The sequence below is a fragment of the Cheilinus undulatus genome, linkage group 2, assembly GCF_018320785.1.
Source record: "Cheilinus undulatus linkage group 2, ASM1832078v1, whole genome shotgun sequence".
In the NCBI taxonomy this organism is placed as follows: Eukaryota; Metazoa; Chordata; class Actinopteri; order Labriformes; family Labridae; genus Cheilinus; species Cheilinus undulatus.
In genome coordinates this window covers 15065471-15074335 of record NC_054866.1, presented here as the reverse complement: position 1 = coordinate 15074335, position 8865 = coordinate 15065471, and positions in this window count along the sequence as shown.

The window sequence follows — 8865 nt, the reverse complement described above, 5'->3', positions numbered from 1 at the left end:
CTTCTTGTTTTGAACTCTTTTCAAAGAGAAGTTGCACTCCATCAGGTGTATTTAATAAATACTTAACAACAGTTGGGGTTTTATGGATGAATTTCACACGAGGAAGAAAAGCTGTTAAAAGTGGTCTTCCTGCTCCATATATTAAGCAATCCCAGAATGCTTTGTGAGTGTCTACACCTAATGAATGCACTTTTTAAAATTTTTGCAGCTTTTCATCCTGTCCTCAGGTGAAAGGTTACCATATAATAACAATAGGCTGCTAGATCATTTTATTTACTACACAGTTCCTTTCATTGTTAGACTATTTTGTTTTTCTTGAAAGAGGTTAAAAAAAAAAAACTTTGTGCATGCCCTTCAAAATAAAGTAAAATTCTGTTTAAAACTAAAAGGCATGAATAAGAGGCCCTTTGGTTTTAAGGTTTAAAAGGGCAGATGCTTGAGTATCCTTAGCTCTCCCCTCTAGACAAACAACACTGGGAAAAAATTCAACTAGATCAACGTTGAGTGAACAATTGTGATTTAAAGTCACATATCATGCAAAATACACTCTTTCAGGCTTCTCTAGCAAAAATATGTGCCCTCGGCCTTTCCACGACCCCCCCCAAGAATCAGACACACCCACCCCCTTTCAGAAAATGTGTGCTAAAACTAGTCGGTCTCAGATTTTCCCCTCATAATGTCATGTTTGGAGTTAGCACCGCCCCCAGGTTTATGTTGGCCCTCCCTGCTTGGAAGGAATTTCTAAGAGGGGCGGAGTCAAACAGCTCATTAACATTTAAAGCCATGGACACAGAAACAGCTCGTTCTGAGCAGGGCTGTATCAGAGGGGTTTTTGAAACAAGCAAAAATTCAAAACTGGAGCGTTTTTTAAGCAAAAAAACTTCCCAGGTATGTTTTGAGAACCACTGAGACTAATACAAACTTGTCTTAAAGGGGCAAAATATGTTACCTTTCTTGGGTGCACTTTTGATAACTGACCTAGATGACAACACATTATACTGTTTCTTAAACTATGTTACATGTATACCAAGTGAACATACAGATTCAAGTTAAGTCAACATTTTCTGGCAACTATTTGAGTTGAGCCTACAGCAATGTACACTATATTGCCAAAAGTATTCACTCACCCATCCAAATAATTGAAATCAGGTGTCCCAATCACCTCCATGGTCACAGGTGTATAAAATCAAGCACCTAGGCATGCAGACGGTTTCTACAAACATTTGTGAAAGAATGGGTCACTCTCAGGAGCTCAGTGAATTCCAGCGTGGTACTGCGATAGGATGCCACCTGTGCAACAAGTCCAGTGGTGAAATTTCCTTGCTACTAAATATTCCACAGTCAACTGTCAGTGGTATTATAACAAAGTGGAAGCGACTGGGAATGACAGCAACTAAGCCATGAAGTGGTAGGCCATGAAAAATGATGGAGCAGGGTCAGCGGATGCTGCGGCGCATAGTGCACAGAGGTTCCTAACTTTCTGCAGAGTCAATCACTACAGACCTTAAACTTCATGTGGCCTTCAGATTAGCTCAAGAACAGTGTGTAGAGAGCTTCATGGAATGGGTTTCCATGGCCAAGCAGCTGCATCCAAGCCATACATCACCAAGTGCAATGTGTCAGATGCAGTGGTGTCAAGCATGCTGCCGCTGGACTTCAGAGCAGTGGAGACACGTTCTCTGGAATGAGGAATCTCCATTTGGCAATCTGATGGACGAGTCTGGGTTTGGCGGTTGCCAGGAGAACAGTACTTGTCTGACTGCATTGTACCATGTGTAAAATTTGGTGGAGGGGGGATTATGGTGTGGGGTTGTTTTTTAGGAGCTGGGCTTGGCCCCTTAGTTCCAGTGAAAGGAACTCTGAATGCTTCAGCATACCAAGAGATTTTGGACAATTCCATGCTCCCAACTTTGTGGGAACAGTTTGGGGATGGCCCCTTCCTGTTCCAACATGACCGTGCACCAGAGCACAGAGCAAGGTCCATAAAGACATGGATGAGAGAGTTTGGTGTGGATGAACTTGACTGGCCTGCACAGAGTCCTGACCTCAACCTGACAGAACACCTTTGGGATGAATTAGAGCGGAGAATGAGAGCCAGGCCTTCTCATCCAACATCAGTGTGTGACCTCACAAATGCGCTTCTGGAAGAATGGTCAAAAATGTCCATAAACACACTCCTAAACCTTGTGGAAAGCCTTCCCAGAAGAGTTGAAGCTGTTATAGCTGCAAAGGGTGGACCGACGTCATATTAAACCCTATGGATTAAGAATGGGATGTTACTTAAGTTCATATGAGAGTCAAGGTGGGTGAGCGAATACTTTTGGCAATATGGTGTATATTCATACAACTCTTCAGATCACTGTGTAAAGAATTGCAGATTGGCTTCAACAGAAAAACTGAAAATCTGACATCAAATTAAATACTTTTTAAAATCTTTTTCTGCACTCTTTTCATACCTTTTAAGACTCCATTACATCTTCATTTTCTAACCTGTTACATTAACAACAGTTACGTATTGGTTCTGTGCCAACAGTAAGACCTTGTTCATACCCTTAAATACTAGTAGTAAGACAAAAATATAAATACAAATGATAGACAATGCTAGGAGTACCATGAAACCCTGAAACCATGAGGAAACTGAATGTAAGGTCTTATTTTTCAAAGTGGCATAAATGTACTTATGGCGCTTTTCCACTACACAGTTCCAGCCTTACTTGACTCGACTCGGCTCTATTCTACTTGGTTCTACACGGTTTGGGTACCTTTTCCACCAGCCCTAGTACCTACTCACAGTGGACTGGGTCATCATAACACAGCTGCGTGAAACTGCGTTCACATCATTTTGTACGCGACACAAACACCAGTGACCAATCAGTGGCCGGCAGTTGGTCAACGTCACCTTTAAGTATTGGCTCAGCTTGCTTGGAACCAGAGCAGAGCAGGTACTAAAAAATAGTATCTGGTACGAGGTACCGTGCCCGTGGAAACACAACACAAACCGAGTAGAGTCAAGTCGAGTAGAGTAGAGTAGGGCTAAGACGGGCCGGTGGAAAAGGGCCATTATTCTCAAGTTCTGTACTGCAGTACTCCTCAGGATGTTAATTATAGTCCTTATTGTTCATTTTCTGGTTTTAAAGTATTAATGTTTCAGTGATTTCCTTACTATTTCAGCTAATTGGCCATAGCTCAGTTTAATAGAGTTGATTTAATTTTAATGCTGACTTGCATTATTAAAACACATAAGAATAAAAAATAGAGCCTGGCTTACTGCACTAATTAACCAAAAAGATAATACAACCAACTATACAACACTCCTAACTAATGCAATTAAAAATAATCAAACTAAAGAATGTGTGTAAATGTGTTTTAAACAACACAACTGGTCCAAGAAGACTAGTGCGTCAGCAGTATGCTTTACAACGGTTCTTCAAAACCACAAGAGACACAGAGCATGGCTGTCTACATCTTCCTGGGGAGCACAGGTGTGCCAGCTTCTTACATAGCTCCTTGTCAGCACCCTCCTTCCTGATTGGTCAGGCATGCTGGTGGAACTCAACCCCGATCATCAGCAGTGGCAGGTGGACAGAATCAACCTGATCAGTCTCCTCGTCAGCAGCAGCCTGAGAACATCACACAGACAGACAGCACTCCAAAGAGAGAGGAAACACAGGATGTGGCTGTGGCCATAACAGTCTTTCAATATAATCAAGGAGTTAAGATTGAAATTAAAATGGTAAACAATGCTAAAGTTGTTGCAAGGGTCACAAAGGTCACTTTGGAGACATGGTGAGTGTAGTTCCAAATGAAGCCACAGGGAGTCACCAAATCCCATATTCCTGGTCAGAGGAGATCCTAAAGACAAAACAAACCTGAACCGTCTGATTCCAGTGCTATGGAGCTAAAAGGCGTAATTATCAAATGGTAGTGACATCTTTTATTTTGGGCTGTGTCATGAACCCATGAAGAGCTCAGTGGTGCCTGTCTGATTTAACAGCTGTGACTTTGAATTACTCTGTCCAAACACATCAAGATCAACCTAAAAATGAAAGAACACCAAGGCACTCTTCTGAAAAACAGTAAAAAGCTTTGCTATTTCAACATGGAATTTAAAAAAACAAGTCAAACAAGCCCAAAGTTATAAAAGGGGCACATTACACTTAAAGCTGATCAAAAGCTGCATATTTTTGATGTGTTATATTCAGTCATATGAAATGTATTAATCAATAAAACATTTTAAAAGAAAACCCTCTGATATTTGCTGGTTTGAACTTCCTAAATTAAAGGACTTGCTGCTTTCTTTGTCAGTTATTGTGCAATATGAAATGGGTAAAAGGAGTTTCAGGTATGCTGCTCCTCCAGCCTGGAATCGTCTTCAGGAGAACTTATGTGTCGAGGTGCTGGTATCTTTAACTCTTTTTAAAGGTAGATTTAAGGCATTGGAGGATGATGTATCAGGTTGTAGATGTTTTGACTGATGACTGTCTGCTCTGTGACTCTGGATTTGGTTTTTACTGGGATTGTAATTACTTGTTTTTATGTCTATGTCTTTGACTTTTCTGCTGCCTGTCTTGGCCAGGACACTCTTGTAAATGAGATTCTTGACCTTAATAAGGTTTCTTATCCTGGTTAAATAAATTTAAATATGAAGAGTTGGGGGGTTTGATGTGTTTTTAGTCAATAAAATCAAAGCAATCTAAAAATATTCATTCTGATTTTGAAATTTCTGTAATCAGTAGGGATGCACGATATTCTTGGCATGATAGATATTAGCTTACAAAATGAATTATCTGTATCAGCAGATATGAACATTTCTGCTGATACATATAGCCGATATTTCGGCTATAAAAATGTATCAGCTGTAAACTTTGGCCGTATGAACAAATCAGTTATTGTATTTTCAGGCCAACAGACCTACAACAGCTGAAGTCCTTTTCTTTATTCATCATGATTCCTTACACTTTAAAGTAAGTTTTAAGGACTGAAATGTGTTACTTTGTTCATCCTCAAACTTGAAAAGTTGTGCTTTTAGGACTAAACTACATTTAAATATCAGTATACTGTTATTTGCTAAGGTTAATCTGTAAATATCAGCATATCAGACATCAGCAAATTCAAGTATCATGCGTCCCTAGGACTCTACATTACGAATTCTATTAACTTGGTCACATGACAGTGACCAAAACCATAAATCTACAAAAGAATGACTTCACTACAAGAAGATAAAAGTTTTGGACTAGTCAACCTGCATCCTGCTGAAAACCTTCGGGGTGAGCAGAACAGTTTTTTTTGTATTAAATTAAATCAGTTCCTCCTCAAAGATGTTGGTTGTTTTTCGACTGAATTGTAAATGTTACAGATTCCTTTAAAGGTGGAAAAAGTTCTAAAATAACATATCCATGCCTAATTTTTTACACCTTAATAATGTGGCATCTAAACATGAGTGTTTTTTTATATCCACTGTTGATAATTTTCGGCCGCCTGTGCAGTAAAAAAAAATACAATGTTTCCCTGGTGTGAAGAGGTAGCAAGGCATGAGACTGTCATAGTGGCACAAACAGTCCTCTTCAGGCACTTACAGGGTAAAAGGTTATATATTTATCCATACATACATTTATTACATTATTCTAAGGATGGTTAATGTTTCAAAAATCTGAGTTAAATAGTATGAAATCCCTTCCTTCAACATTTTCCAGTTTTCACTTGTGAGATTGATTCCATGTGATCGATTACCAAAGTCAGACTGACATCTGACACAGCAGCCTGACGAGTTATCGTTAAAGCAGCAGCTTTTTATTTTAGTAAAGGCCATCACTGTGTAGTCATCATTATTAGGCCTCCATGTTTACCTGCCTCCTTCAGATCAGCACCTTTACCCCCTTGATGACATCACCATCACATCCACCTCTGATTGGTTAAATAACAAAAGAAAGAAAACTTTAAAAAAAGACCTACTGCAGGAGAGGAATGCACTTACACAGTAATCAAGAGCCGTTTAAAGCACTTATGTGCAGAGGCAACAACTTTTCAGATTCACATTTATCATACAAACAATAATGCAGGTCCTGCTCACAGCAGGAGGGCTCTGATGTGAACCTTCACTTCTTTGCTGAGTTGAACACTGTGGTCTTGTTGGGACCTAAGGTCATACATCCTATCCAGTATTAACTCTGTACTCCTCCCCAAAGTGAGGCTGCTGGCACTGAGAAGAGGCTGGAGGCCAGACTTCAGGTCCCAGCACACCCTTTCCCCACAGACATTTTGTCCATGCAGAAACAAGCATGCACAGATAAAATGAACATTGTGAACAGACATGCCTTACCTACCAAAACATCCACTGTTACACCACGCAGCTATCAGACACATTTGAGGAGGGATGAAAGAGAGATTTGAAGGGCCTGGTGGCTCTCTCCCACCTGGACTTGAGGCAGGCCTTAACCATGTTAGTCTTCCTTGGATTCATCAGGCATCAGAGTGTCAACGACGTACTTGTAGACGGCTTGTTTTTCTAGCAGCATGCCACCCCACAGCACCTGTTCCTTGTTAAGGTCTTTAACCACCCTCTTGGTTATCTCCTGAATATGATCTGCTGTATTTACAGTGTGAGAACAGAGTCCCATTCTGAGCACAGCTGAGACTGTTTTGATGCGATTGTTTGATTTTGACCACAGATTTAGAGGTTTTGTGCAAACAAATTGAAAACTAAGATTTGTGTTCTACGTTAGGGAAATGGGGAGAAGAGTTTGAGAAAAGTGTCTTAGCAGTTGTGAATAACCAAAATGTGTAAATATGGTATATTATATGTTAAACTAAAGCTTCAAATAGAGATGCTAGCCTGTCCTCCTTCAGGTTGTTTTGACCTCTGGCTTGCTATGTCAGTCACGACTTTTTATTCCATAACATCCTATTTTATGTCAACCCTTAGTTGAGACCTTGGTTTAAAAAATGGCGAGGTTTTTATTCAGTTTCTTTGCAATTATATATTACATTCTGATGTTTAATAGTGAAAAAGTAAAAAAAGTAGCCTATTCAAACATGAAATCCTCTGGTTTTGAAACAGACTTCAACCCTGAATAAAATTAAAGAGAATATTGTCAACCAAAATGGAAAAAAGTGAATATAAACATACATTTTAAATATGGGTGGTTTTTAAATTATTAATGGAAGACTGTAAGGTCCAATAACTAACCTCTTTACTGCCCTTAGTAAATGGTAGAAAAATCCAGAGGTTTTCGGCTATTCAGTTTAATAGAAATGTTGTCTCAGTGGTGAGAAAAAGACTCACAGTTGGTTGTAGAAAAAGGTGAAAGGCCTGCATCCAAAACTGTGATTTAGTGAGTGAGTATAGTTGGCATTACAATATGACTCCACAATAAGAAATTTAGTTTAATTCTGAATGACTTCAAAAATGTAAAAGTTAAAGAAAATAACAGCAATGAACCATTTAAAATATCTGCATATTATATTGTCATTTCCTCTCAACGTTTTTACATGCCAATATTTCTAGCTGAGCACCTATAACCTCTGAAGAGGTAAACATATGAGGACATTATATTTCACTTTCCTAGTAATCATTTCTGCAAGGGGACTTTTTGACATAATTGTCAGGAAACCCATTGAAGTTTATGTAATTTGTTTGAAATGTTAGAAGATTTTGTATTGGAAATTTCAATTATTTTCTTGGAAATGTGGGGATTTGTTAGTATATTTTTGGAGAATTTAATAGGAAGTTTTGCATAAAATTTGCCTTCAAAGTTTATGATTTTTTATAGAAATTTGGAAAAAATGTTTGTAATTTTTGGTAATTTGATTTGAATTTTCTTTTCATTTTTTTACTGGTAGAATTTTTTGTTTTGATTCTCCAGAATGTCACTGAAGTATATCATTTGCCTAAAATGTTGGGAGGATTTGATTTGATTTTTTTTACATGGAAAATTGAGGGATTAGTTTGGATATTAGAAATTTAAAAATATTTTAATAGAAAATTTGAGTACATGTTTGTAAAGTTGTAGAGTTTCAGTGAAAATTTTGAGGGAAATTTACTTAGAAATATTTTTGCCTTTCTAACATGAATTTGAGAAAGTTGTTTGAAATTCTTTCTCTTTTTTTTTTTGCATTTTTGTGGAAATTAAGGAAATACATTTGTTTTGAATGCATTTTCATAACATTTTCATGGAAATTTCGGGAGTTTGGGGGAAATTTTCCCCTCCTTTTTATGGAAATTTGGGAAATTTACTTGCAAGCTTTGGAATGTGATTCAAATTTTTATGGGGAATTTGCTTTGAAATGTTCACGTATTTTCAAACTTTGGGAAATATATAATTTTTATTGTAATTTTCAGTGGATTTGGGGAATGTATTTGTAATTATTTTTGAAATTTAATATATAATTAAATGTGCCATATTTCTATAAAAATTTTCAGGAATTTTAATTGAATTTTTGGGGATTTTTTTTAGTGGACTGTTTAGGCTTTATGATTAATTTCACTGAGTGGAATATTTGACCATTTTTGATGATATTGTTGCTTATGATATTTATTGATTACAGAGTCACCTGTCTGTGTGAGGTAAAAGGTCATTTCTTTGAAATGTTATGGAATTTATTTGGATTTCTAAACATTTCCCAGAAATTCTGGATTTTCAGTGAAAGTGTTGCACACCGCTGGCCTTAACAGGTCCTTGTGGTCTATTATTAGAATAAGAAGAAAAAAGAGTCCACCACTGAGTGACTGACAACATTTCTGACAGTCTGAAGACCCCCAACAACTGACCAAGGGGCCGATACACAACCAACACATCTGCTCTAAAACCTTTCAGTCCTGTACAAACAGGATCTTCAGGAGATTTGTGGTCCTTTTTAGTCTGAACT